The sequence below is a fragment of the Mytilus californianus genome, unplaced genomic scaffold, assembly GCF_021869535.1.
Source record: "Mytilus californianus isolate M0D057914Y unplaced genomic scaffold, xbMytCali1.0.p SCAF_8, whole genome shotgun sequence".
Lineage (NCBI taxonomy): Eukaryota > Metazoa > Mollusca > Bivalvia > Mytilida > Mytilidae > Mytilus > Mytilus californianus.
Window position 1 is genome coordinate 43,053,304 of NW_026262734.1, and position 27,764 is coordinate 43,081,067.

The window sequence follows — 27,764 nt, forward strand, 5'->3', positions numbered from 1 at the left end:
TGCTATATGATGCCAGGTGCTCCATTGAGGCTCCGGTGAGATTCTATTTTATTTTACAAAAATAAGCGTCTATACTCGATGTGATATTTACGGAAACATTGAAAAAAAGTATATATCTAAATCAATGGTACTTAACATATTAACTTTCCTTTCACATAAAGATTTAAAATGATTATTTTGCTACCAACTTTTTTTAAACAAAATTATATCTCCACAAAAATGGCAACCCTAGTCAATTAAAATTGGAGTTGATTGTAACTTCTACAGCGGTTTACTTTCTAAAAATAATTGATTTACTCAGCTTTGCAAATGAGTTCCAGATATAGGTGATCGATCCTTTGACATACATTTTATTGAATTCTGATGAGAACTATATCATTTAGATTCCCAAGTTGCATAACTCCCTAAAACAAATAATTTGCCATTCCAAGTCTTCTTAGATTTTGTTTCTTAAACGACCGACAATTTAAGTAGGCAGGAGAGTGTTTGCAAGACTAAAAGAAAAGACAGAGAATGCATGGCAGTCTTTTTCCCTGATCTGTATTGCTGGTAGGAAATACAAAAAAAGTCTAAAATTATGGTTCATCATCATCGATTCGTTCGTGTTGTATGAACTCTGCTGACCAAACCATTGTACCAGCAAAGAGAGCTTGCGCGATAGTTTAAACCGATGCGAAAGCAATATATTCAAAAGTTACAATCATGGAGTTAATTGCTCATTTTCTCAGAATTCAATAATTTAAAATCAAATGGTGAGACGTTTATGTCTTTCCATAATTAAAAAGTGTTTTAGAACAACTTGCTCATTAATCCTTTTGTGGTAGGATTCAGCAGCCGAGGCTGAGACAACCAGTACCCCATCCTCATCATGTAATTATCTAAAATGCATGCGATTTATTTTTTGCAAATATATATATATATATAGCTATATTACGCTATTTCATCAAGTTAAAATAGATTCGACAAATATCTGATGCATACGTATACGACTATGGGTTTAATCACGTCTTTAATATATACAAACACCAGATTCAGTAATTTCAGATACCTTTGATATAATCAGCAACCTTGTCATTATCCAATATATTCATTATATAATCCAAATTTTTAATTGCCCTCATCATATATTATGAAGCTTGAAATAGTGATTCAAGTGGCTCCTCCCAACAACTCAGTACATTGTAATTGCCCCCTCCCCCCGAGACTTGCCGAAGTCCGGTGATGAACATTTTCAGTTTCATTCAATTCCCAGTCTAACAGATTGCTTTTTGCTAGGTTGGGTTCTTTGTGGCAGATTTCGGGGTTTATAAGTTCTTCATAATAAAATACAGTTGACAAGGGCGAAAATAATTGCCCTGATCTCATAAAATTAACATTTGAGATCATTTGACGTATTGACTCAACAGTTATCTCTCAATATTTATTCAACATTTTTTTTCTTTTTTTTTCATAGTCTTATAACAATATATTGCATTTTCTTTAAAGGTACATTATGACAAATTCAATATTAAAATCTAAATACTCAATTGAACACACAATGGTACTATCAATTTAACAACATTAATATTTACAAGTACACATAATGGCTATAATAATCTTACAATCTTAATATCTAAATAAAAACAAAATGGTTATGGCTATATCAATCTTACAATCTTAATAAACAAATGACCACACAATCTTAAAGTACACAGGATGGCCATATCAATCTCACATTCGTAAAACTTACAAAGAACACATATTGGCCATATCAAGCTCACAATCTTAATATTTACAAAACAATAGAATAGCCATTTCAATCTTACAATCTTAATATTTTAGATAAAAAAAAAAGGACTTCAGTAATCATGGTGATGTCCCAATAAATATATTCGAACTAACACTAAAAATATAAAAAAAACTGTTGTCATTCCACTTGCACAGATTTTACTGTTAAAGCTTTCTCGCGTTTTCAGTTTGTTTTTTTTTTCTTGCGATTTGTGCCTTCGCGCTTACACTTTATAATATTACAGGCTAAAAAGCGAAATGTCTCATCCGGCCCCTATATAACATAAACAGATCTTGGTTTATTTGAACTGAAGCATATAGTTTTGCTTCAATATTTATGTGTTCTTAATTATGACTAATTCTCTTTAAAGGATAATAATAAATAGTGTCCCACAAAATCTCCGTTCTTTCTGTCTTCTTCGTTTTAACATTTTTCTTTTTAATGTTTTTGTGACTAAACATATTTTATTTTTTTCATTAGTTAATTATTTTTATAAATTTATAAAAAAAAAATCGTATCCGTTCGATAAATGCATGTTCTTATTTGCAATCTTTATGAACAATCCGTGCAACAATTCTTTGATATTCGAAGTATCCTCTTCGCTGTACCAGTATTAATGATTTGGCTGTCTGCGACGGAAAATGCCAAATAAATGACAAACCCTTACAAAAAATCCAAAAGCAAAATACATTGGCCTTTCGAGAGGTCGCTCGAGGGGTTTCTTGACAGTTGCCTACGACAGTAGAAAACAGAACGCCGATATAGTCCTAATAATTATTTTATTCTTTTTTTGTTGTTTATGAAATGGATTATTTGACCTTTTAGGTAAGATTTTCACAGGGTACACTTTAAATGACTTCCCCAAATCAAAATATTGTTCAGGTAAACGATGAAATTTGATGTATTTTCTATTTTCTTTTTTTTTTTTCTTTTTTTCTTTTTTTTATAATTTTTTTTTTGATAATTTTTATTTTCATTCACATATATTTTATCTGTATAAAGTCTGTATCATCATTAAACATATTATAAAGAACGATTTTTTTTTTACAATTTTTACTTTTATTAGGATATACATTTGACGACCATAGTCCACATCATGTGCTGGTTATATATGTATAACCATTTTAAACTGGGTTGTACCAAACGGACTGCTCGCCATTTAAACGGACAGCTTGAACATTTATTTGAATGTTTGATGCATAGGTAATTTCGTTCGTACATTTGTTACAACCTAGTTTTGTGATCATAAGATTTTCATCCACTCCCTTTTAAATTGTAAGCTATTCAGCCGTCTATTTCTGGAGGACTGAAATAAGACAGTAGTTTGAATAAAATTATTTTCCAGTACTGTTTGAATACAATTTATACCACAAAAGACTAGAAAGTTACCATAACAGTAAATTCTACTGCCGTGCTTTAGAACAATCACTACCTGGTTTCCTCGACAACATATCCGTTTGCAATATTCGTTAATAATCAATAATTTGTTACCGGTACACAAAACATCTTCCGAGTATTTTGGAACAAATGCAATGTCCTTATAAGAATAAAAAGAATTGAAATGTTCATAAAGTTCAATAGGCAGTTGATGCAAATATATGTTGTAAATCAAAATTACATATTTCAATTTAGGATTTCTTTGAAAGGAAGTTTTTGAACATCTCTGATCTATTCTTTGAGATGCATTACAAAGTTCACATATGTATGGCAAAGTATTTTTAATTTGACTTTCGCGATCGCGAAATGCCAAACCAAAAATACCAACCTAGTGAACAAGCATCTGACAAGCAACCGCACAAGCAACGCCTCCGGATTTTCTTCTCATCTTCGTTGGAATGCTGAAGAAATACGTCATGCATGAATCAGCATTTTCGTGTGATAACCAATTATATAAATGACATTGTATCTTTTGTAGTTTCTCATCTGCCATTATGACACCCATTAAGTAATCTAAAAGTATATACATATATATTTACATATGCGAAATTATATCTATATTACTTATTATATCAAATATTTTATACTGTAGTGCAATATGTTTGTTTTCAGCAGCTATTAATTTGGGGGGTGAAGGGGGTAACAAATTCAAGAACAATATCTACACTTAAGAAACGAATGAAAGTCACTTCATAACACTTTCAAATATGTACCAGTGTTAATAGTAATTCCAATATGATGTGCTGCTTTCGCCTTGTAAACAACATCCTGATAAAATTTCAGATACATCTATAGTATCGCACGTGTGAAATTATCGGTTTTTATCTGACTGGGACCAATGTAATAATAAGGATTCAACACATTTTTCCTTGAGGTTATTTAAGAAATAGTTCATGTAAGTTTTAGATTTGTGGGACATTTTTCGTTTATCTTAAAGGAGGGGGGAATCGAAATAACTAATTCTAGTCATAGAGTTTTTATAAAAATAAGGAGATTTTGTATGATTGCCAATGAGACAACTATCCACCAAAGTTCAAATGAAGTTGTCAATTTCACATGGCCTTGACCGTTATATTCGTTAATTTTATCCCTCGCTTACGTTCGGAACAAAATTCGAAAATGGGTAAATTTACAACAAATCTATAATGACTAGCATGAATCATTTCTTAAACACAAAATGTGAATATTCATTTTGAGATCATCATCATTTTGTGAATTATTTTGAACATATGACTTCGTGTATTTGTATACTGTACAACATATTATTGTGCCTGTGCGGTTTTCAAAACTATGACAGTCATGGATTTGTTTATTTCTGTTTTACGAGGAGAATTATTTCAGAAGAGTACTTCAAGTTCAGTATTATATAGTCTTCGGATATATTGATATTGCTGCCATTGTAATTTACTCATTTATTTATCCTTCATTTATTATTCTTTGTACCAAACATATTTTAATTCCAATTCTGATTTAAAAATAATACCTTGTACATGTTTTAAGTTTCTGATGGCAAAACTTGCTTTGCATGTCTGTCTTTCCTGAAAGAGAGCAAAATTCTAGGATAAATACTCTATATCTAATTTTACGACCGCCTAGGATTATTTTAACTGATCTTCACTGATATAGGTTGAATAGTTATTGTTGCATTTTGAATAAATAGAACATCTAGATAATAGTCAACAATCATTGTGAGGAGGCGTTTGTCCAGTACAAATTTACAAATAATTGATAGTCATAAAAGAGATACAGTAGACAACACATAGTAGGGACCTTCAATATCAGAGGAGGCCGTACGCTAAGTTGTATTAATGACATGGTTCTTTACTATTTGACTCTTTGTAGAACGCACGACTTTGAATGTAGACTAATTTACAGTTTCGTGTGTAGTAACTACCACACTGTTGGCTACTTTGTCGACTGTAATGAACAGAAAACGCGTTGCAAGTACTTGGAGTTTGTTTTAAACCCTGAAAAGGCGCATTACTAACCCATTTTTAATGTTTAAATTATTTCCGAAATGTGATTTGAGAATATCCTCAATATTCAGACTTGTTTTGAAATAGGAATCATGGACTTTCTGTCAGATTTCTTTCGTTTTCAACTATTTTTACAATAGGATGAAAGAACATATTAAATGACTTGGCGACATTCTTTTCCATTTATTTTCCATGGAGAACATTGATAAACTTTCGGCGCATAAAGACGACTTTTTAGGGAACCATATAATTATATGATCATAGGGATCATATCTTAATTTTGATGTTTATAGAAGGATTATTTTTTAAACTAACTTCTGATAAAACTGATGTTTAATTAAAAATTAAACATAAAAAGAAGATGTGGTATGATTGCCAATGAAACAACTCTCCACAAGAGACCAAATGACACAGAAGTTAACAACTATAGGTCACAGTATGGCCTTCAACAATGAACAAAGCCCATACCGCATAGTCATCTATAAAAGAACCCGAAATGACAAATGTAAAACAATTCAAACGAGAAAACTAACGGCCTCATTTATGTACAAAATAATGAACGAAAAAAAAAAAAAAACATGTTACACAACAACAAACGACAACCACTGAATTACAGGCTCCTGACTTGGGACAGGCACATACAAAATGTGGCGGGGTTAAACTCGTTTGAAGGCGCCAACCCTCCCCTAACCTGGGACATACTTGTAAATTAAGAAAAAGGTTGTTGGTCATATCATTTAATCATTATATAATACTTGTTACCTATGAGATACTTTTTGTTTATTACAGTCAGTGTAATGGCATATTCAACAGTTTAGAATTTCCGTTATATGAATGGAATTTATTAGGATTTCGTTGTTTAACTGTTATCCAATTGATAAAAGCTTTTGAATACTAGTAATTTGGATCACAAGGTCAATTATGTTTTTAAAGGGAAACATCTACTGAAATGTATTCTCAATAAATGTTTTGTCCTGAAATAGTGAAATTCATCGTGTATGGTACATGTAGGTAGGTAGCTCTTGATATACATCTCATATGATAATCATTAGATTTAAAGATTACGTCTGTCGCCCGGGTATGTATTAAGGGATAAATAATAAGTGAATTCAAATGTTTTCACAACAATTTTCCTGAACATTTAAGCTATGTTCAATGTGTCTGTTAACTGAATGACAACTTTAGAGATGAATGATAACGGTTAAGCGTAACTATGTGATATGTATTAATACATCTCATTGACTTAAAACATTACTCTTTTGATTTTCTACTTAAAGCTCGTAATAATGTTATGTCTGTACTCGAAGACAGAAATAAACAAACTAGAGCGAAGGATAGCCATCCGGAATTTATCCGTCATCGGTAACACATAGAATAGATCTTTAGAAACACACGTCTTATGCAATGTAATTAAAAGCATACGTCTGCTTTACTACCATTGCTTGGGCCGGGATGTCTGCTGGTTGGGCGTAAGTCCCCAACGGTATCAAGAAGCCAGTGATTCGGAAATGGGCATCATTACAATATTATTTTTTTTTAAATATTATTTAAGCTTTAAAAATTTATTAATTGTTTTAAAACTTAAGTTGTAAACCCTGTAGCAAATTTGATTTCAGACCAACGTTCCATTTTTTCCCCTTTCAGCTTAATTGTATACAAACTTTTAATGTATTTGGTATCTGGTGTTGAGTGTGCCTGCTGTATTTGAGAAATACCTAAAATCAGCATTCCCTACATATGGATTTGAGAGAACAAGCTCGGAGGTTTTCCTTAAAGTACATATGAAACAGGTGTAGTATTCCTAAAAACTCAACAATTCATTCCCGACATTAGAAAAGGTACTTTCCCAAACAAAATAATAGAACTTAATTTTCTTCCTTAACGACTTATTTTTCAATATATTTATTGTAATATCTTTTTGAAAATCCTTATACTTGTTGACCTTGTGCGATAATGATCTAAACTCAAACACGTTTCACTTAATTACCGTTTATGCAATACCAATTAAATTATCTTAATTGCTGTTTAACCGAAAAATGAGATTTTCCTCAAATCATTCGTCTAATGTGTATTACACGTGAATGGTGAAAACGAATCTATATCCTGCAGTCTGCATGACATTTGTACTTTTTGAAATAGGATTATTCATTAACAAGTAAGTGTTTAAACAATACTTTTTTAAAATCATTATCCATCAAACCAGACAGACTTTCTCCGAAGTGTAGTCATATGTCTTATCTTTCCTGTTTCAGAATTACTACAAAATTATTATCCTTGTAATGTTCAAGCAGCCTCTTTATGCGCTAACAAGACTTGGGATGCCATTTTTATACACATGAGGACAGACGAAGCTTTTTGTATTTCCCTACCCACTCGGCAGTGTGTGAGAAGGAGGGAGTCAATAAACCCATATTGGATTTTTCCGAAAAGGTATTAACGAATAGAATGTCTGTTTCAAAGGTTTTGGTGTGAAACCATCAACTTGGGTATGACTATTATTATTATTATTATTATTATTGTTTGATCTATTTTTCAGTTAAGGAGTTACTTTATGATAATCATAGATTTCATAACGAGTGAGAATTTGGTATCGCTTGTTATCAACTCGAGTTATTTAATTTCATTATAATGTTACACGAGCCCTGGGCGAGTTTATTATTACAAATAAAATTAAATAAAGAGAGTTGATACCTCTCAGTAGTTGTGACACTTCTCTCATTTAAGGTTAACATTCTCAGTATGACGTCATATGTCGTTTTCCGTCGTCAAATTTTAAAATTAGACATTTTAAAACTTTTTGTACCTTCAGAATGTAATAAAATTGGACAAATATAAGATTATCAGATGAAAAGTGTTTGTGTTTTGTATATGTTTGTTATAGTGCAACCTGTATATATACAACACATACATATCAGTACAATATTACATTACAGCCAGCCAATGACGATGCGTTGCCAAATTGAAACACAATTATTGTATATTTTTGAAAAATAATATATCTCCATTGCCATTTAGGAAATGTACATCGTTTTGATCTACGAAAGTCATTAATGACCAAACAAATAGCCGATGGAAATGTTGCAATATCGTTTCATAATGCCGGATAAGACAACCAAATTAATGCATTTTTGGTATCACTTTTCCGTATCACAATCCGTGCAGTGTGGTACAGGAAATATAACTTCATGCAAGAAATAGATAACAGACCACCAGAGAATGTCGCATTACTCAGAAAACCGAAATAAAATGGATAAACTTTCATTTCGTACCTTATTGTTCATTTTCTGGTGTCTATTCCTGCATCGGGCAAAATGGCCTGCTCCAGGATCCCACATTTCATTTTCTTTAATGTCACACGAAACTACAGTTTTCGATGCATTTGCTGTAAAACGGTGTAGAGAAAGTTATAATAAGAAAAAAATACACCTCGTTTAGTTGAACAAGCAAGTCTTTCTGATTTAAAGTAATGCAAATTAAACATATCGCTTTTTTCTTCATCATTAATTTGATGATATAAAAATCAGAATTATAATTTGCTTTCCACCAGATTTGGAAAGACACTCCAATATAAAATTCATACCAAAATGTATATATATAAATACATGTATGCATATTCACAAATAATTTTAAAACTTTGAATGCTATATCTTTTATATCATAATTATAAATGATCATCTACACCTTTAAATTAATACAGAAGTATAAATCTCGAGTCGATTTTCTAGAGAATTTACTGACCTTATTTCAAATATTCAATCAAAACTCATTCTAAGCTAGCAAATTCTCTAAATATGTTTTAAAAGCTCGTTTGGTTGACATAAAACTATTTATAAACGTATTTTATTCTAAAACAGACCATGAAGTAATGAAAGTTTTTTTCAGTACCTTTATAGAAGTAAGGCTAACGTCCGGGCTTCTGGGCATTTTTGTTTACATTTTTGTGTTATATATTGATAGAATAATTTTGTTATGATCTTATTGAAATATAGGAAGATCTAGCTAATTGTGAAATGACCTGAATATATTTGCTAATTGTTTTCTCATGACATTTAGGTTTGGAGTGTTGACGGTCAACATAGCATTTAAGGTAAATTTATTATATTTTCATATTTTTCTTTCAAAGAAAATCAGGATCAAATCATACAAAGTCTAAAAACATCACAAGGATAAAGCTTCTAACAAAATATCTAAAAAGGAGAGCTACTAAATAAATTAAAATGATAACTGACATTCAGTTCCCAACTGATAAAAATAAGAAGATGAGAAGATGTGGTATGATTGCCAATGAGACAACTCTCCACCAGAGACACAATGACATAGAAGTAATTCATTTCTGACTTCTCCTTTAATTACTTGTTCTGCTGTAATTCAAGAAAAAGGTTGCTGTGTCATATAATTACTTATTACTATAGCCCTGATTATTACCTTTTTTAGTACAGTCTATGTATTGATATATTTAATAGTTTTGTATTTCCGTTAAATGGATTGAATTAATTGGGATTTCCGTTACTTAACTTGTATCCTATTGAAAATCGCGACACTAAAAAGTCAATTAACAAAAATACCGAACTCCAAGGAAAATTCAAATCGGAAAGTCCCTTATCAAATTGCAAAATCAAAAGCTCAAACACATCAAACGAATGAAAAACAACTGTCATATTCCTGACTTGGTACAGGCATTTCCTTATGTAGGAAATGGTGGATTAAATCTGGTTTTATAGCTAGCTAAACCTCTCACTTATATGACCGTCGCATAAAATTCCTACTCAATGTGATAAAAGGGATACAACTCAGACAAGTGAGAATTATTCTCAATCAATATTTAATCCTGAAAAAGTTTTAAATTCATCATATACTGGAGGTAGCTCTATATATACATATCATAGGGAAAATATTGAAAAAAAATTAAAAGAAACAATCTGTCGCACGAGAACGCATAGAAGAAAAAAAATAGTCAAATTAAGATGTTTTCACAACAATTTTCCAGAACATTTTATTTATGTTTAAGCAAGTTATCATGTGTGTACAACATTAAATTTTTTCAATGTGTTCTTTGAAACTAAATTAGAAATATGTGAGTTAACATTGTCATGATCATATCTACTACAAAAATAGTTTGTCTAAGTCACTCTAAAAACCTAAATATTATTTCCTAACTATCCATACCTGCAGTTTCTTGCATATTTAATATGTGTAAACCATGCAGACAAGAAATAATCTCTTTCAACCTATTTATCCTTTGTTTTTTTTGTTGATTACTTTAGATGTCTGTATTGTACGTTACCATTAAACACAAGAACTGAAATATAGATTATTAGAAATCAAAAAGGGTACAACTAGTATGATGCCGAATTGTGATTTTTTTTTACAGAATATGCCTTTTGTCTCTTTTGTTTAATGTTTCATAACACCGAATAAGCAGTATAATCTGAAAATTTATCTCTTGTGTCGTTTTCTAATGGTGACATTGTTTTACTGAATCTAGGTTTGCATTGCGAGTGATGCATGCATAAGAGAAGACCCTACTCTGACGACACTCCCAGTCTAATTACATTAGTTCTTTTTTGGGTTCTTCAGGTTTTTCCCTTTGTTGATATATTCCAAGTGATTTGAGCATTTGCTAACTACTGTTGGCTTTTATAAATCTTATACATTTCGTCTTTTATCGTTAGATCATGTTAATATCTTTTGTTATAGCCCCCATGAAAACTTAATTTGTTTAGTACTACTTGCTCAATGTCAATGCTGATGTACAATGAAATCACGAAGATCAGCTAGAATACTTACTCTTATCATTAAAAGGCGTCATCAATGAAATGGCGGTGTATTGAAAAAAATAGGGGTAAAGATACGACACACAGGCATTTCACATCCAAAATTTTTCTCATTCAGATCATCATCCTTCCTAAAATGATTTCATCTTCGCACGCTAATATGTTCTGTTCAGCTACTTGATATTAACGGTTTAGGAGACTCACAACAGCATGATATTCGTTCAAAATACATGTACAAAATCAAAAACTGTAAAACCTGTAATATTTTGATAGCAAATGCTCATTTCCACGGTAAATCAACGAACCATTTACTGTGTCATCAGCAATGCTTACCTTTTTTGTGAATTAGCCAATATCGTTTTCAGGCTAGAGTGTTACCTTTTATAGGTTAATATAAGTGTCGAAAACGAATCACAAGCTAAATAAACGGATCCGCAGGTATATATCAGGTATTGGTTACATTATTTATCAGCATTTCAATCATCCAGTTTTTTTTATGTACTGTGAAAGTACTTTTATTCTTCATGTTCTTGGGGTACCAACTTGTTTGGTTTTGGTGGATGGCTTTATCCACGAATTTAAGTGCCCGACGACATATATCAACTGTTCTCCAAATCAAGACATGGAAAGATTCCCATGTAGAAAGTAAAATAACAAATATACCGAACGCCAATGGAAATTCAAAACGGAAAGTGCTTTATAAAATGGCAAAATCAAAAGTTCAAACACTTCTAACGAATGGAAAATAACTGTCATATTCCTGACTTGGTACAGGCATTTCTTTATGTAGAAAATGGTGGGTAAACCCTGGTTTTATAGCGAACTAGGTTTGACTACATGGATACGGGCACACAATCTACTATGTATTAAGAATACATCGAATATCAGCAAACCCACTAAGAACTATATATACAAATTCAGACAGGATTATACCCATTTAATATACAAAAAAACCTAAACTGTACGACTTTTAACCTTTTCATGAAAATTTAATTTTGATGATGAAAATCAGATTTCCGGTGATGATTTGCGATGATAAAGTGTTCATTTTATCTACTCATAATTCCCATACGACAAAACAAATTAATTATTTCATAATGGGTTTTCTTTTTTATTTCATAAGAATTAAATCTTTAATTGTAAGTACATTTGTAGCATTTTTTTTTAAATGTAATCATTTTCTTTAAGTGACATGTTTATGGCCTTATTAACACCTTCTGATTACACGTGTGGAACAATTAAAATGTTTACGTTGCAATTTACTTCATTCGAGACAATTTGTAAACATAGATGAATCAGCTTATTTCCGAAGCAATTGTTTTATTGAAAAATTGATGAATATTGTCAGTATACAGAAGAAAGACGAACAAGTAAGTGAAAATGAACACCTTATTTTGCAATGTCCCACAAATTATTATAAAACAGAATGATTATTTTCAAGAATCTTCGTTTCCGATAACTTTAAATTCTTCACTCGATTTTTTTCAGAAAACTGAAATCCACGAATTTAAGAGCCCACGAACATGTAACTCAAACCACGAAAATTGATACCCAGGAATAAAAATACCTTCACAGTAAGTTCGATCATCGAAACCCTAATCAAAACCAATATAATACTGGATTCGAGAACAAGGAACTATAACACCTTATGTTTGTATTGCAAAATTTGATGACTGTATATATTCTTCTGTAGCCCAATAAATGTGATGTATGTTTTACTCTTGTTTTGGCCATTAACACAGTCATAATAATTGACCATGATCATATATGTACGCTTCAGGATGTGTCAGTAAATGACAAATTTGCACATATAAAGAAGGCTTTGGATGAACATCGTATTATCCCGAACTTTATCTTTATACGATAATTCAATGCACACATAATGTTTTTAAAAAACCTCGATGATCAATATCCGAATTCTAATTAAACTTTCAGCTATCATTTCGAACAAAGCCCATCCAGATTTTTCAGACATGCCATAATTGTTGAAGATGACACATGATGCTACTTTCTGAAAATTTCTCTTCCAACAAAGGTTCCAATGCTATTATTTACTACTTTAAAGAATACTACACTTGTTGCAAGATCTCAATATCAACGAATTAAAGTCTAAAACCGTCAATTATACATGTGCCATTCCCCAAATTTATATATAATCCGGCTGCTCACATTATATAAGGTCACATTGTCGACAAAATTTCTGAACTGGAAAAACAACTTTAAAACATGTTTGATATGATTTCAGTGCACACAACACGTTTTGTAGAATACTAGTAATCTGCATGAGTCAAATCGAGATCAAAATGATCCTTTAAGAGAGAGAGTTGTAAAATTACTGTTATAAAAATAACAATTGGTTACATAACATTTTAACTGGGAATTACAACAAAAATGTATTAACAAGTTTGAATCCTGGTAATTCCAAAGAAGAAAAGCGATGGTACCGTCGAGACCTCCATTTCACTATCAACAATACTGATCATTTTGAAGATAAATACGAATGATATACTTTCTGTGCTACATGTATTTCTTAAATAACTCTAAATAAGTAAGATCGAAACCAAAAGTTTGATAGCCAAAAATATTTATATTTGAGATTCTAAAAAGCAAATGTATCTGTAAAGGCAAAAAAAAAAAAAAAAAAAAGATACCAGGCTTATAATTTTATACGCCAGAGGCGTATTTGGTCTTCATCATACTAATCAGTGGCGCTCGAATCGAATCAGTTGAAAGGTCAATTGTAATACAAAGTTTAAAAAAACTCATCAAAGATATTAGGCTTATAATTTTGAACCCAATTCACGCGTATTATCAAAACAAGGCACCCACCATGTTGATCACGGTAAGTTAGATGGTAAGTCTCATTCGATGTTGTTATGAAAATAAGTTGATATTGGAATTAGATATTGATGGCGTGATAAAATGATTAAGTAATCAAGTATTGACAATTCACCTGGTAACCTTATTTATACTCCGTCGACGCTAACTTATGACGAAGACCCGGATATTCAAAAATATTTTTTTTTAAATCGACAGAGCCATCTTTCCATATAATACAAACAGTTAGTTGCCCACAAAATACAACATAAAACACAGAAAACTAGAACTAAACAGTGAGCAATACAACCCAATCAAATACCGGGTTAGAGTCAGAGTAAGCATTAAAAATGGAAACCTAGATCTTCCCCTTACTATACTTAATACCTAAATTACATAAGTGTCCTGACAAATGACGTTATATTCGCCAATTGTTCCACGAAACACTTTTCCAATTTACTGGCAGCGTGTCAATAAGCAATACAATGATCTTGCATAAACTTATACCCCGAACGCCAGACGTGCGCCTCTTCTTCAAAAGACTCGTCAGTGACGCTCAAATCAAAATAATTAAAAAGGCCAAATAAAGTATGAAGATGATGAGCATTGAGGACCAAAAATTCCGAAAGTAACTTTGAACCTACTTTCAATAAGTGCGCCGTGAATCAGACGTGCAATAATATAAAACAAGAGGCTGAAGTAATTCTATATCACTCAGCTGGGTAAGATCTAGAGTTACCAAAAATGCATATGAATCAGATTATGTTAAAAACGATATGGATGTCAGCAAAAAACTGTACAAGTTGCTCAAACACATTATTTACGCTCAATGGGACGGATGGACAGGTGTAAACAATATGTCATGTAGGATGTAACAAAACAATTCTTTGAAATTGCATTGGTTTTCTAGATTCATATGCACAACTTTATATCATAATAAGAAATATTGCCAATTAAGTGTGATGGTAGTTTTATGCAAGACACAGAAGTCTTAGCTTTGTCAGTATTTTGTAATTGATGGTCAGACGTATATCACAAACATAGTATATTGACTTGTCTTTGCAATAATAAACAATTCAGTAGTTTGGTTTTTATCATATTGTGTAACTTAACAATTAAAATTTCGGTTTAAAACTAGGGTTCATTCGGAATGAATATAGTACACTGATTTATTTATATGAAATAAGAATTTTTGTAGACGATTTCAATATCATTCCTATTCTGGCGATCTATCATGCAAAATATTTTTTTTTATCAAAGACGACAAATAGGTTGTCTACACAAAACATGTATTATGTTCCACATTAGGCAACATCAGAAAAGAGGCAAGAGTCTTGTAAAAGTGGAAAACGACCAAAAAATAGCCATAAAATTATCAAGTTCATTGGTGGCAAGTCAAAATCTAAAATATGACTAAATTCCACCCGAATAAAACAAAAGAGTTGTTTACACAAGATTTGTGAAAGAGGGACATTACTGTACACTGCTTAATCTGGCGGGTGGATGTATACTTGTTGATAAATATTAGCCATCTGGTTCCAGAGAAGAGAATTTAAATGTGATTTTGCATAGGCTTCAAGGGAAACATATGTGCCACAGTACCCACCATGTATGTCACACAATCAGTACCAAATGAAATATGTTTATGGAGGTTCTTCCAAATTATCAATTATACAAAGTATGAACAGATTTCGCCTTGCAGCTCCAGAGGCGAAGAAATAAAAAAAATTATGATAAATAATTGACTATTTCATAGACACCCTTGTTTCAAACATTATTCCTGCAAAATAGGGTTCAATATGACCCAATATTGGATAAAAAACAGTCGATACAAATGTCTTGTTTTTGGAAGGTATAAATCATTTGTTAAACCCCACTCTGTTCAAAACAAGAAGAGTTTAGAAACTAATTTTATGATATGTACTGACATGAGCAACACGTTGGGTACCACATGTAAAACAGGATCGTCTTACCATTTCGGAGTACCTGTGAACACTTTCGCTTTTTTGTGAGGCACAGTCTTTAGTTCTCTGTGATGTGTTTTGTATATTGTTGTTTGTCTTTTGGTAGTTTATCGGTTTTTTGCCATGGCGTTGTCAGTTTGTCCTCAACAAGTTTGAAAATATCTCTAGTAAATTCCGCCCCTCTTTTACGTCAACATGCTTAAATCATTTTTTCCTAGAACACATTTAGTTCGTTTGATGGACCTCTTTAAAAACAAAAGCAAGACAAAAACAAAAACAAAAACTAAAAATAGTTTCATGTAGCAATTAACTGAGCCCCGCTGACTTAATTCTTTAAATTATAGAATGTACAGTTCATTCATAGGCTTTAAAATTAAAAAGAAAAAGCTAGCATATTTTTGTTTGTTTGAAGTTCCGTTATATTCTTTTGCGGAAAAGTATCAAAATAAATGAAACTGAAAAGAAATCTAAATTTCCGATAATCTGAGAAATTATTTACTTATGTTAAAAAAGGGTTGTGTTGTTTTCTTTCAACTTGCCTTTGCAACATTGTCAAATAATATTCTCTCAGCTGAAAACAACAGCAAAAATCGTTATTGCACAAAGAAATAACAAAGAGACAAAAAACAACAATATAATTTGGTTATAATAAACCTTTCCGGAACCCGGGCATGGTTTAACAGCATAACATAAGAACAAACTATTTAAATCACTTTGAAAATGCTTGACTCATTAGAACTACACGAAACACAAAAACAACAAACAAAATGACAAAAGATAAAAAAGATGTCAAGTACCAATCTAAGCTGTTACTAAAAGCTTGTTCATAGTAAATAACAACTATTGAATAAATATTGTGTTTTCTAAGAATAAAATATCAATCTTGATAAAAACAGATTTAGTTGAAAGACGTCATTAGAAGTCAGAGAAAAGCAACGACATTGTGAAATGCTAAAAATATATGAATTGACCTTTTTTTTTAATTATATAGTAAAATTGAGAATGGAAACGGGGAATGTGTCAAAGAGACAACAACCCGACCAAAGTGCAGAAAACAGCCTGAGGCCACCAATGGGTCTTCAACACAGCGAGAAAATACCGCACCTTGAGGCTTGCTTCAGCTGGCCCCTAAACAAAAATGTGTACTAGTTCAGTAAAAAATGGACTTCACACTAAACTCCGAAACATATAAATGAGCTAAAATTTAAAAAAAAACATACAGGACTAACAAATCACATGGAAAATGGTTGACTCATTAGAACAACACGAAACACAAAAACAACAAAGAAAATGACAAAAGACAAAAAGATGTCAAGTACCAATCTAAGCTATATATATATTACGAGGGTAGACATATATATATATATGTATATATAAACAAGTCTAAATTGAAAACAACGTTCAAACCTATGATTGCGTTGGATAAAAACCGCAATTTTTATACGTGTGCATGCAAAACAAATTTCTTGTTAGAGGGGTCTAAATACAGCACAAACAACATTTTCCAAAAGATCAAAAAAGTGAAAAAGTATATTTTAACAAAACGCATTCGACTAACAGGTCGAACAACAAATGTTCTTAAACCCTGCTGACTGCCATTGGCGATTGCCAAATAAACGGATCACCGATGTAATAAATGGATCTTAATTATAAATTTAATACTAAACAGAAAACAATAAACTTGCGGAAATGATGGTATACCGCAAACAAAAGGTGCAAAGGTTTTTGTACACCATATCCGGATTTCGACAATTAATGTCTCTTCAGTGATGTTAGGAATCGAAACGGTATTTGGAAAGCCATACAATTTACCTCAATTTAGGATAGACTCTTGAATTTTGAGGAGTCAAAATAGGATGAACGGATCATATAAACCCGAAGGCAAATATAATACAAGCCCAAACGAAAAAATATAAAGAAGTCTAAATTGAAAACAACGTTCAAACCTATGATTGCGTTGGATAAAAACCGCAATTTTTATACGTGTGCATGCAAAATAAATTTCTTGTTAGAGGGGTCTAAATACAGCACAAACAACATTTTCCAAAAGATCAAAAAAGTGAAAAAGTATATTTTAACAAAACGAATTCGACTAACAGGTCGAACAACAAATGTTCTTACACCCTGCCGACTGCCATTGGCGATTGCCAAATAAACGGATCACCGATGTAATAAATGGATCTTACTTATAAATATGTATATATATATATACAACTCGTCTAAACATCAGCCCAACAATGTTAGATCGGTAAATTTTTTGTTCTTCCCTCATATATATATATATATATTACGAGGGTAGCTGCTCACAAAGAAACTATTTAAACAAGAGTTCCCTTCGTAAATTTTACGGACGCCCTAACGAGTTGGTTGACCGTTATGTAATATCTGTTTCACAGATGACAACGAATATGTTCCAATAGCCGTAACTACAATCCCGTCCCCTTTTCCCCAAATGTTACATACCGAATTAGACTTATCAAGTTTTTCAAATAATTGCACAGGAACAGGAGAACGAAAAAGCTCTCCAGTTTACTGCTGACAAAACAGCATACAGTGAAGATAGAATTGAGGAAGTTCTTCATTTTCTAGCATTACACGTGAATATGTGATAAGGATATCCAACTGAACTTTTACTTGAGAATCCTCCTGTAGAGGCATTGCCTCCTTTTACACAATTATGAAAACTGCTAAATTAAGAAGGTGAATTCTGCATGACGGCAATCAAATTTATGTTCGGAATGCGGTTTTTTAAGCACGTGGATACTCGTGATAATTAAAATAAAACTTTATAGTTTTAATGCGCCTGATTTCTGGATTTACCTGTATCAATGAAGCCCAGAACACAAAAAAGTGAAAAGAAGGATGTATAAGAACCGTAACACGTAAAGAGCTATCGTGATTTATAAACAGTAGACAAATTTATCTTAGTTCAACTTTGCCTGAAGGATTTGGAACCTTAGTTTCATAATTATTTCAAATTTATCCACGGAGAATTTAAGAATGGTACGATATGAATCATGTCAGTACCGCAGTTGCGGCGTATTTTGTAGATTTTTTCGATTCATTACAACTTGGTTGTTAATATTAATAAAAAATGTAAGAAAGGTAAAAACTCCTCAAAGATACCTGGCCTTTAATTGTGTACGCCAATGGCGCTTTTTGTCTACATATGACTCGTCAGTGACGCTCGATGGGAATAAAACAGTTTGCATAAGTATATGTACAGAAAATTAACATATCAATGATATTCATATTCGCAAAAAAGTGCTGACTACTACTTGTGATACCTTCTGGGACGAAACGTCCACCAACAGTGGCATCGACCTGTTTTTGAACAAGACCAATACCGGGTCTGGACCAGCGTCGCTACAAGCAATTGATTTAGGTAACATGTATAATGAAGCATAACTGATCATTCCCTTTTATTCAAGTCAAAAACAAATGTAAAAATGAGTGTTGGAAACTTTCAAAATAACAGCAAACACGAAGTGGCTGCATGGTAGATGTTGATATTGATTACTCGTTACAACTGAACATACTCAAGCTGCAGACAAAAGAAAAATCATTTCCTTCAATACGAGCCAAGAAAAGTTTGACGAAGATTTTCCTAGTATAATGAGTATTGTAAAATTTAGACTATCCGCTAACAAGAAGTGAATGCACGGCTGATGTACAAAATTCTTATTCGCTGCAACTCAATATCATCAAATTGCAGACCAAATATTAAACAGTTCGCCTTGATAATAGCTAAGAAAAGAGTGACGAAAATTTTCATTATAAAATGAGTGTTGAAAATTTCATACGATCGGCAAACAGTAAGTATATGCACTGCGGATATACAAATGGCCTTTCTCTCTACAACTCAACATTATAAAGCGGCAGACCAAATATTAAATCAATTCATTTCATAAAACCGAAGAAAAGTTTCTTCGAAAGTTTTCTACCCAAGGTCTTACGGACGGACGGACAAACGAACAGCCTAAGTTGAGCAGTTGTTAGACCTGAGTGTGACTTTGGCGACGCTTGTAAAAAGACCAAAAATCACATCATTGATTTAGGATTCATTACAAAAAAATAAAACAATAGTTAGTGCAGTCTTAGAGGGTTCTTGATAAAACCATAGTAGAATGTATTTGCTTTAAAAGAGGGACGAAAGATACTAGAGGGACAGTCAAACGATCGTTCTCCACTAGATGATCATTTAGAAAACAATTCTTGAAACTTTATTTCATTCTTTTTTTTAAGAATATGGAATATCCAAGACAGCTGTAATCAAGGATGGAGGAGATAAATTAAAATTTCTAACATGGATGGGGTTTGATTCATGATTTACGTAACTTGTCGACTGTATATTCACATTTTTAATGTTTAGTAAAACAATATCGATTATGACATATTCAAATGTTCTTAAGTAATGGAGAGATGTCGGTTCAAAATGAAAACATTTGTTGTCCTCCAACATACACTGTACCCCTGTACAACAGAATTTCGTTGTTTCCTAGTGTGGTTGTGAACAAGTAAAATATTGAAATGTAGGTAATGATTCAATGTCTCAAAAAACTTTTTATTATATTAATCATATACCTTACCTTCAAAACCAATCAATTCTTCAACACCGATCTTCTTAAAATTCCACAAAAGAGTTAATTTATTTATTTATTTATTGAAACTTTTCACATTAAAATAGTTTTTTTAAAGTCCATAACTTTTATTTTTAGATAACGACCCGGGTAGGTATATAATAAAATCAAAACTGTTTTTCAACAATTAAAATATTGTAAATGAAAATACACGTTATGAAATTCTTCCGTTCGAGTCACTTTTCTGACACGCTCAAACCTTAACATTTGAAAGCCAGGAATATATCAATACGGATAGCGTTAGGCGCTTTATATTAAAAATTGATCTAAAAAGTCATCTAGGGTCAAGTTTATCTGAGGGAGTTGAAACCTTACTTCCTCAATAATTTCTGAATTGATTTACGGGGAATTTAATTTGCATTATGACAAAAATGAGAAGTATTTTAGACTCTCACGATTTTGTCGCAAAAAGATTCCTAAACATTCTGTATGATGAAGTCAATGCAGTATAGTCAAATACCGTTTCTACCAAACTATATGCTGCTGACCATATCATCATTTTGAGTTCCAGAAATCAGATTACTGTCCTCAACAGGTTTGAGTAATTCAGAATAACATTAACGGTACCAATGTTTCTGCACCAGATAAATGTCTCTTAAGTGATGCTACAAAAAATATATTTCTGAAATTTTACCGACGGTGTCCTATATCTGATTGTTAACTTAGTGTAAATCCGCATGGCGGAGATTCATGCACAGCAGGAGACGCTTTCCCTTTCGGTGCACTTTGTCTCTCACCTTTTGGAGTTCCTGAAAATTTTTAAGTTTTTGTTTGTTACATTAATTTGTCTTTTCTTAATCGATTTGAGAGAACATCGGTGAACTACTGTCGCCTTAATAAAACCAAAGCGTGGTCAGCTGAACCTCCCGCGTACCATGTGTATGAACTCTGGTAAAATCAACAGACGTTGTTTTCATCATTAAGAATTATTTGTATACCGCGTTCAATGTTTGCTTGGTCTACCAATAACTAGTCAGAGAGCATCTCATGGTAGTAGACCTGGGATCAATTACATGCCAAGGTAATTAATTACATTTCAATTACATTGATTTTTTAATGTAATTAATTACATCAAAATCACAATGAATTTCAAATGTAATAAATTACATTACAATTACATTGCCAATGTTATTAATTACTTTTCAATTAATTACAATTACATTGTCGAAATAAATGTAAGAGCTATATTATCATGATTATATAAGATAAAAGAATAACAATGAAAACATGCTAGAATGAAACTTTTAACAGTGAAAACATTTGTACAAGTTCAAATTCCAAACATCATCATGATCATTGTAACATTTAATCATCATTAAAATTTCAATGCTGATTATTTGATTGCATTTCTTATTTTATGAAAAAAAAAACGTTTTTTAAAGATATACTAGGCAAAATATGAAACATTACATTGGTTTTTAAATTGTGTCGAACACTATTTGTAAACAAAAAATCGCATTAAAAAAATTGAAAAAGTTGCAAGTAAGTCCATGCCCCGTCTACGCCAAAATGAGAGAGAACGAGCTATTGGGATGTTGGCAGTACAGTAGGAATGACACAAATGCAGGTTGCAAATCATTTTAATGTCTCTAGAATGACTATTGCAAGGCTTAAGACTCGTCTAAGAGATACTGTCAGGACAAATGATCATCCCCGTAGTTGCAAGCCACGTGAAACGACGTTACGTCAAATCAGGCACATCCGCATTATTCATTTCAGTAATCGGTTTGTAAACTCGTCACAAACAGCACGACAAACCCACGGAAGAAATAACAACAGAAAATCTGCCCAAACAATTCGTAACCGATTGCGTCAAGTTTGTCTAAGAGCAAGTCGTCCGTTGAAGGGACCTATCCTTACGCATCATCACAGGGTGGTGCGACTTCAATATACTCGGGTACGGATTCGATGGAATAGGCTAAAATGGAGACAGGTTCTTTTTACCCATTAATCGAAATTCAACTTGAAATTTAGCGACAGCAAAGCCTGGGTCTACTGGAGGCGCAAAGAACGATTTTCTGATGCGTGCGTACAGGAAACAGATCGGTTTGGTGGTGGCAGAATTATGGTATGGGGCGGAATAACCTACCAGGAACGCACCGAGCTCAAAATCATTGATGATAACCTTAATGCAACAAGGTATAGGGACGAACTTCTGGCTCCAATTGTTCTCCCGTTTCTCCGAAGTCATCGCTTTAACCATGTTTTTCAGCAGGACAACGCCCGTTGTCATATGGCACACATTTCGATGATCTTTTTTTTGAGAATAGTCACATTCGTGAGTTGCCATGGCCAGCAATTTCTCTATATTTATCGCTAATCGAACTTCTTTGGGACGAACTTGGACGACGTTTCAGAAATAGCCAAAATCCACCGGAAACGCTCGCCCAGCTTCGAACAACTTTTCAGTGAATGGAACAACATCCCTCAAGACTTTATTCAGCGTCTAATTGATTCAATGCAACGGAGGTGTCAGGCGGTCATAAATGCAAGAGGTGGTCATACACGGTATTGACATGTTAACTTGAATTTTGAATTCGTCCTGTTAAAACTGTCCGAAAATGTGCAATATTGTTTCAAATAGAGAAAACTTGTTGTTGTTCTCTTCAAAATGATGTAAACTAACTATTCTATTAACTTATTGTTATCAATTTTTGTTATAAAAGATAAAACATGAAACGTTTCTTTTTTTGCCTAGTATATATATATATATAGACATCTTTTCCGCAAGTTTATTGCTTTCTGTTTGGTATTAGATTAATAGTTAAGATCCATCTTGTTACATCTGGTGGTACGTTTATTTGCAATCGCCAAGAACATCCGTTGTTCGACCTGCTAGTCAAATGCGTTTTGTTAAAATATACTTTTTCACTTTTTTGGTCATTAGGAAAATGTTGTTTGTGCTGTATTTAGACCCCTCTACCAGGAAATTTGTTTTGCATGCACACGTATAAAAATTGCGGTTTCTATCCAAAGCAATCATAGGTTTGAACGTCTTCTGCTATGCATACATCTCCCGCCATGCGAACTTACACTCAGTAAAAATGTGACAATCGGCAATAGGACACAGTCGGTAAAATATCTGATCGGACGACTTTACAGGTATCTGAAGATCTAAATCCGCGAAAACATTTTGCTAGTGAGTTGTGATACTGACTCGTTGTATCAGTCAACCAATTCGTACGTGATGGTGACCGTTAAATTTATGTTGTGTGGATTTTAGTCGGTCTTCCTCACAACCAAGTTGGTGCAGTTTTGTGTAAGCAGTTTATGCGATAACCTAAGTACTAGTATTTTGTTTGTTACCTTGATTTGTATCTTCTTAATCGATTTATAAGATCTGAACAGCGGCAAATTACTGTAGTCTTGGTTTGATATAACCCTATAATGTGTAGATTTTATTTGGCTCTTTACTTTAATTGACAAATAGGCATTAATTGGCTATTAAAAGTGTTGAGTAAATTGAGTAAGATTACAAACAATAAAGAAAATCTATTTTTTTTTTCATAAAAATGTACTCTAATTTTACCTCCAGATAAATAACGCATTACATACAATCATATTTTTCTAGTAAAAATTAAACGCGTTTAGAAATGCATGCATATTCAATATTTTACAAAATATGTTGCTGAATAATTTCATCACAAAATAAACCTTACAAGGAAAATTAGGGTCAGATTGAACAAAATTAAAACTACAAGATATAGCTGGTACATTTGAACAGCAACCTGCTGTGCCAGACTTGGAACCCGTTTCACAAAGAACTAATAAACGAAAAGTGTACTAAAATGTACAGATAAATTACTTTTAATTGTTTTCGTAGGTTTCCAAAAACGGAAAAGAGACACTTTATATCCATTATCTGATCAAATTAAGTACATAGAAATGTGATGAATGAGAGAACAATAACATACATCTGAATCAATCATTTGAAATAAAAAAAAACATAATACGTTTGAATTCAGATGGTTGCTTCAATAGAGCAGACTCCTAAGCCGCCTCATAAACATACATTCAAACAATAAATAATATCAGCGACTGAGAAGAAACATTTTTTTAATATGCCGAGTGTGTATTTTATAAATTTCCTCTTGTAAGTTGTCATTTAAAATCAGAACTTTGCAATTCAAATACATAATTTAACTAAAGTACGAATATATGTAATGGACATATTAAACACCTTTAAAAATTACTTATATGACTTAACAATGTAAGCACAAATATGTCGGGAAGACAAACTTATTGTTACATTGTAATATGTTAAAACAGTAATGCGGTCAGAAATATGATCCAACATGCAGATATGTGTATGATAAAAAAAAGAGTGGCCTAAAAATAAAGTTGGAATATAAATAACTAGCTATGGTAACAAATATTGATTATAATTATTAATACGTCAAAGATTTCCATGTTTTATTTTTAAATCATTGCTGATAATTACAGGTAGCTCACTAAACTTGTAAATTTTATTAATGCCACTATTCGACATTAAAAATATATTAATAAAACTCTGATACACATTAAATATCGGGATGAACAAGCATCAATTATGTTACAATCAATACATGGTAAATGCTTCTGTTATTTAAATAATTATACTAAAAAATCATCAAAGAAACCAGGCTGATAATTTGTACGCCAGACGCGCGTTTCTTTTACAAAAAAGAAAACTCATCCATAAGGCTCTAATCAAAATTAAAAAGTCAAATCAAGTACATGTCAACCAACCATTTATCAATAATTAAATCAATTGTTAAAGTTTATCATTTGCTTTTAGACGACCGTTGCCTACTTCAACGACTTATTTAGAAAAAAAATCTGAAAAAAAAAAATTTGATTCTTTCTTTTGTTTTAGAATATTAAATATCGGAGACAGCTGACAAATTTTTCTGACATGGTTGGGGTTGATTTACTTGTCTAATTAATGTTCATTCTTTTACTGTTGAGTAAAAACAATTTATTTGAGTACGTTTTAAATGTTTTTAAGTAAACGAAAAAAATCAGGAATAAATTGACACATTGGTTCTATTTCGGCATTCGCTGAATCAACATTATTTCGTTGTTTCCTAGTGGGGTTATGTAAAAAGTAAAATATTGTGCACCTCAATATGTAGGTAATGACTGCCTTATTTACATCAGATAACTTTTTATTATATTTATCACAACATTATCGGTTTTTTTTTCGTAGTTTTTCCTCAGATGTTAATCTTAAACATTCTTACCTTTGAAAATTTATCGCTACTTTCACACCGATCTTACTAATATCCAGAACATGGGCTTTTAGTAATAAACAATATTCGTACGCCTTTATGATAAAAGATATCATTTAACCTGATAATAAGATTAATTCTTGTGCATGTTAGGTTCATCTATTATATCATGTATATAGCATCACAAAATTTACAGACAAGTATTGCTTCATTTTGTTTAAATCATTTGAATTATTTGAATTATTTTGTTTAACTCATTTGAATTACCTTTTCTCAGTCATGATACGTTCTATTTTGTTGTGGAATGTTAACATCAATCACATTTACCTTAAGACAGAGATATTTATCTATTGATTTATTGAAAATTTTCAAACTAAAATAATTTGTTTAAAGTCCATGTCTTATATGTTTAGGTCACGACCCAGGTAGGCATATGAAAGAAACAAAAACAATGTTTTATCAACAGTTAAAATATTATAAATTACAATACACATTTTAATTTTTGTGCGTCTGAGTCGTCTTTCTGGAACGCTCAAACCTAAACATCTGAAAGTCAATCATGTATGCATACGGAGTCACGTTAGATTTATCTTTAAATGGACCTAAAAGAATAGCAAGTCATGTAAAAAGTAAAATAACAAAAATATACCGAACACATCAAACGAATGGAAAACAACTGTCATATTCCTGACTTGGTACAGGCATATCCTTATGTAGAAAATGGTGTATTGAACCTGGTTCTATAGCTAGCTAAACCTCTCACTTGTATGAAATTGGCATAAAATTCCATCATATTGACAACAATGTGTGAACAAAACAAACAGACATAATAGGTAAAAATGTCATAAATAGGGGTACATCAGTCAACATTGTGTTATAATCTTAATCACTATAAAAACCAACATATATGTCAACAAAGAAAAACTAAATGGCATATAGACAAAACAAATAAGCAAAAAAGGAAAGACAAGATTACAAGAAATTACCACAACACAACAACACAAAGTTGGGATGCATAAATTTCGAGTCACGCCAAAAGGATATTACCCAAAATTAACAAAACAGTAAAGGTTAATAATTTACAAAGTTAAATAAAAGAACACTATAACCCGTAATTAAGATGATAAACAACGTCAGTACCTAGAATCTATACTTCAAGACCATCATATATTACTTGTGAAGCTGATACGGTATATTTGTAATCAAGGTCTTGCTATCTTCCGATGAATATTTTTAGTAAAAGGACGAGACGTTCTTTGACATAACACTGTTCATCAACTTTCTGCTCAGCCACTGTTGACGTTTTATAAAGTCTGAGTAGCAGCTGCAAGCTCTTGAATACCGAATGAGTTTGGAAATGTATATTCCATATGCAAATGAAGTCGATATATTGCTACTAAGGTGGGGAAAATGATAATTTCAAAATTAAAATCGTCCCATTTGTCATAGATTCTGGTACTGAGATGACCGCTTATGTCAAATTCGAGGTGTAAGTCTAAAAATGAGGCAGAGGAAGCCATGTATGTTGTTTCTTTAATTCTAGTTCTGGGGGATATATTAATGGAACCCAATCAGAAAAGTTTGGATTGTTAATGGAAAGAACATCATCAATATATCTGAATGTGAAATTAAATTATTTGGCTTCTTTGATCTTCTTGTTTTTGACTAGTGTCTGAAGGAACTCCGACTCATATGAAAATAAGAAGAGGTCGGCGAGGAGAGACGCAAAGTTCGTTCCCCAAGGAATGCATAAGGTCTACTTTATCTGTTGTGCTGTTTTCTATGTCTGTTTTATATACATTAACCAATTTGCATTAATAAAAGTTTTTCAGTAAATTGAGTAAATTTGCAACAAATGAAAAAAATATCAAATCTTTTTTTGCATAAAAATGTTCTCTATATTCACATCCAATTAAATAATGTCATTACATAGACTAAAATGTTCTAGTGAAAATTAAACGAGTTTAGAAATGCATGCATATTAAATATTGTACAAAAATGTGTTGCAGAATAATTTCATCACAAAAAAACAGTTAAAATATTATAAATTTCAATACACATTATATTTTGTGTGCGTCTGAGTCGTCTTTCTGGAACCTAAACATCTGGAAGCCAGTTATGTATAAATACGGAGTAACGTTAACTTTAAATTTAAATGGACCTTAAAAGAATAGCAAG

The 27,764-nt window shown here is 32.0% G+C and overlaps 1 long non-coding RNA gene across 3 annotated transcripts; it reads right to left on the bottom strand.

Moving 5' to 3' along the window:
- Positions 1-990: 990 nt before the first annotated feature.
- On the bottom strand, positions 991-25,889 carry LOC127711051 (uncharacterized). 3 transcript variants are annotated; one of them, XR_007986452.1, is made up of 5 exons: positions 25,854-25,889; positions 10,348-10,480; positions 8,451-8,563; positions 4,689-4,743; positions 991-3,718 (listed from the first exon to the last, which is right to left on the bottom strand). It is a non-coding gene; the product is annotated as an uncharacterized LOC127711051 (long non-coding RNA). The 3 variants fall into 3 exon arrangements; XR_007986453.1 differs by lacking the exon at positions 25,854-25,889 and adding an exon at positions 25,599-25,698; XR_007986454.1 differs by lacking the exon at positions 25,854-25,889 and adding an exon at positions 20,326-20,367.
- Positions 25,890-27,764: the final 1,875 nt, after the last annotated feature.